At 38.5% G+C, this 4,289-nt stretch overlaps 1 protein-coding gene across 1 annotated transcript in view; it reads right to left on the bottom strand.

The window, feature by feature from the left end:
• LOC106881937 (alcohol dehydrogenase) overlaps nt 1-3,752 on the bottom strand; it is a 27,528-nt gene extending 23,776 nt beyond the window's left edge. The window contains exon 1 of the mRNA XM_052976787.1: nt 3,490-3,752. The gene's annotated coding sequence lies outside the window, so the exon portion shown is untranslated. The remainder of the gene's footprint in view (nt 1-3,489) is intronic.
• Between the last annotated feature and the right edge of the window lie 537 nt (nt 3,753-4,289).

Below are 4,289 nucleotides of genomic sequence, written 5' to 3'. Positions count from 1 at the left end.
TGTAAGCCTAGTACTTATTTTATCGGTGTCTTTTGCCGAACCGCTAATGTTAGGGGGACATGAACACGCCAACATTGGTTGCTAAGTGATGGTGGGGGGGACAAACACAGACACACACACACACACACACACACATACGATGGGCTTCTTTCAGTTTCCGTCTACCAAATCCACTCACAAGGCTTTGGTCGGCCCGAGGCTATAGTTGAAGACACTTGCCCAAGGTGCCACGCAGTGGGATTGAACCCGGAACCATGTGGTTGGTCAGCAAGCTACGTACCACACAGCCACTCCTGCGCCTAAACTGTTTATCATTTAACTAAATCTAACGTAACACCCTTACAACATGTGAAGGAGTCTGAAATAAATAAACCAAGTAAACATCTGTTATTTATTTCTAACACTGAACCAAGGACACACTCTCGGAGCAGGGGATATAATTGAATATATTCACCTCAAAGTTTGACTGTTATTTTATCAACCATTGCTGGCCTCTGTCAACAGGTAACTCTGCAACCAGCATCAATAAGATGATGATGGCATATCAAGATTTTCGTTCAGCCATGGATTGACAGAAACACCAAGGGAATTATAGTTGATCATATACAACATGACAGCTACAAGATCTTTGATCATGTGTCTACTCAGTCAGAACTGACCTTGGGCTAAACAATAACATCAGTTGATAATACTGTGATATATAAAAGGGACTATGCAAGTATGTGTGTATGTATGTAAAGATATATACGTATGTGGGAAGGTATGTATGTCTGTAAGTGTCTGTCTGTCTGTATGTATGTATATACGCATAAATGTATGCATAAGAAGTATCTATATAGGTTTGTACATTATCATGTATGTGTGTGCTTGCATAGATATATATATTTATGTGTTTGTATGTACCTATATGTGGAAACGCATGGCTTAGTGATTAAAGTGTCAGATTCATGATTGTAAGATTGTGGTTTCGATTCCTGGACCGGGCGATGTGTTGTGTTCTTGAGCAAAACACTTCATTTCACGTTGTTCCAGTCCACTCAGCTGGCAAAAATGAGTAATGCTGCGATGGACTGGCGTCCCGTCCAGCTGGGGAACACGTACGCCATTGAAACCGGGAAACCGGGCCCATGAGCCTGGCTAGGCTTTAAAAGGGTGCATTTATTTTTTTTTTTTATGTACCTATATATGTATTATGAATGTACAAAGTGAAGGCGCATGGCTCAGTGATTAGAGCGTCGAGCTTACGATCATGAGGTTGTGAGTTTGAATCCTGAACCGGGCTGCGTGTTGTGTTCTTGAGCAAGACACTTTATTTCACGTTGCTCCAGTTCACTCAGCTGTAGAAATGAGTTGTGACATCACTGGTGCCAAGCTGTATCAACCCTTGTCTTTCTCTTGGATAACACTGGTGGTGTGGAGAGGGGAGGCTGGTATGCATGGGCGACTGTCGGTCTTCCATAATAAAACAACCTTGCCCGGACTTGAGCCTGGGATGGTAACTTTCCAGATGCAAACCCATGGTCAGTCATGACCGAAAGGGGTCTCAGAATGTACAAATATACATAAACATGTATGTTTGCATCATGTATATGTATCCCTGTTTGCATTATGTTTAAAGCTGTAGGCCACAAATTCGTATCTAGGGAGCTGAAATTTTGCATTGGGGCACATTTTGTCAAGGTTATATAACATGACACTTTTTCTGATGCTTTCTAAATATGATGAAAATGATGAAAAATATCAATATATGTACTTGAAACATTATTACATTAAATTACGATGCGTATAATATTCTGGATGTTTATAAAAACATTAAACAGCATTTACTATAATATTTTTGCTTCAGAAAAACTTTTCTTACATGGCTTAGTGCATTAAAGACAGAACTCGCTCAGAATAATGCCAGCGAATCATCCGACACTGGTTTTTTGGATTAATTTAACCTCCTCAGTGACAAACGCCACCGGTCACTCTGTGCTTTTGCTCCAGTATAGAAATCAGCGAAGAAAATATTCGTTGATTTGTATGGAAGCAGGCAGGAGTTAAATCAATATACACATTTTAATAATCAATAAACAGCACTGGATTAAAACAACGATGTGTATTTCATTTATAACGAAAATAGAAAAGTAAAAGCTTTGCTGGCTGTAATGTTTTTTGTGTTGGAGAGAAACTTCTCTGAAGATACTGTGCTTGTCAAAAATAAAGCATGCTCAGAACGATGTGTGTGAACGTTTCAAGTTTCTCTGAAACAAAATATTATAGCTAGCCCTGTTCTATGTTTGTACATACATTATAAGTGTAGCACATTTTGTTATTTTGGCACAAAGCCTGGAATCTTAGGAATAATAATAATAATAATAATAATAATAATAATTATAATAATAATAATGATAAAAATGATAACAATAACAATAATAATAATAATAATAATACAAGTGGCTTCAAATTTTGCCACAAGGGCAGAAATTTTGCAAGAGGGGACGAGTTAGTTACACCGACCCCAGTGTTCAACTGGTACTTATTATTGACTCTGAAAGGATGGAAGGTAAAGTCGACCTTCGTGGAATTTGAACTCTTGCTCAATACTACAGATTTGCTTGTCAGCTACTTGACCATAATCAGCTGAGCATGTCCCTTAGTGGCTGACAATATGTGCATCTCTGATTGTGAGCAGAAGTGGTGGGGGAGCATCACAGCCATGTGGTGAGAGGGATTCTTTGGGGTTTGAATAATTCACCCCTGGAAACATGGGTGTTTCATTTATCATCCTCAAACAACCCTTATTCAGGGACTAGGGCCCCACTTCTAAGGCTATGCACTGTTTGTCTTGATATGATGTCACCATGTCATGCACATATGGTTGTGATGCATGTGCATGGTGTACTCTAAGTAGACGTGTACTCATGATGGGTTTATTGGCTTTGTATATTTGTATCCTAGCATCACTTTGATGGCGTGTGACGCTCTCTCACTCAATAGTATTAGTAGTAGTAGTAAAAGCAGTAGTAGTAGTAGTAAAAGCAGTAGTAGTAGTAGTAAAAGCAGTAGTAGTAGCAGCAGTAGCAGCAGCATTGAAGCTGATATCAATATGAAGAAAATAATGATTATGATGGTGGTACATAACAATTAAATTTCAAATGAAAGGGTGTGTGGGTGCATAATTGATTTCATTAATTGGTGTACACGTTTTTATGAAGGGAACTATCTTTTTATTCGCATATCAAGTTATAAACCAAAAAAAGTATGCTGTGTTACACACATAGGAGTCCCATTCTGGCGATCCAGGTTCACATTTTGGCTGGTTAGGATACCCAGTTTAGGGTTAATTTAAATCTATTTAGATTAGATTCACATGATCCCCACCCCCTTAGCATCCTTTAGGGTGAAACGCATGAACAATACTACATCACAGACAATCCACATCTTCCTTTACTCCGTCAGATATACAAAGAAATCTTAAGAAATTATTATTAAAACGTGGCCTACCTTAAATATTCTGCATCTGCATATAGCCCCCAGATATCAGAGACTATATGTGTGTGTGTGTGTGTGTGTGTGTGTGTGTGTATGTGAGTGAGTGTATATATATAAAAATAACAATATATTTATGTGTGTGTATATATATGTATATATATATATATAAATATAACAATCGGTAAGTGGGTATATACAATATATATATATATGTATAATAACTATGATCTAGTTCTGAGCAGACGACAGGACTGCTCTAACTTTAGCTTTGGAACTGACTAAGATTGTCTGGGAGTCTGACAGATATATTCTATAAATAAAAAGATTAAAAAAGGAAAGAAATAACATAAAATACAAAAATAAAAACGACATCGGGGTGGTGGAAGAATCGGTGAGGGTGGTAGGTGGAATACTGATAACGATGCTGGTGGTGGCGGTGGTGGTGATGGTGGTGGTGATGGTGACAATGGTGGTGGTACTGATGCTGCTGGTAGTAGGAGTGGTAGTAGTAGCAGTAGTTGCGGTCGTGGTGGTGGTGGTGGTGTTTGGCAGTGACAGCTGCACGAACTTTTCCTAAATGCTAACATTTTCTGATCACGTGCACACGGTGTGATTATTGCAAATAGTAATGATATGGAAACACGTCTCGACTGACTGCCATGTAACTGTTCTTTCACCTTTCCCCCCCTCTCTCTCGTTCTCTCTCCTTCCTAACCTCTCTCTCTCTATCTCTCTCTCTCTCTCTCTATCTCTATCTTTCTCTGTAAAATGTGTGTGTGTGTATATATATATATATATATATATATATATAT

The sequence above is a fragment of the Octopus bimaculoides genome, chromosome 25, assembly GCF_001194135.2.
Source record: "Octopus bimaculoides isolate UCB-OBI-ISO-001 chromosome 25, ASM119413v2, whole genome shotgun sequence".
NCBI lineage: Eukaryota > Metazoa > Mollusca > Cephalopoda > Octopoda > Octopodidae > Octopus > Octopus bimaculoides.
The sequence above is the reverse complement of the archived record's forward strand: the minus strand, read 5'-3'. Positions and strand labels throughout refer to the sequence as shown.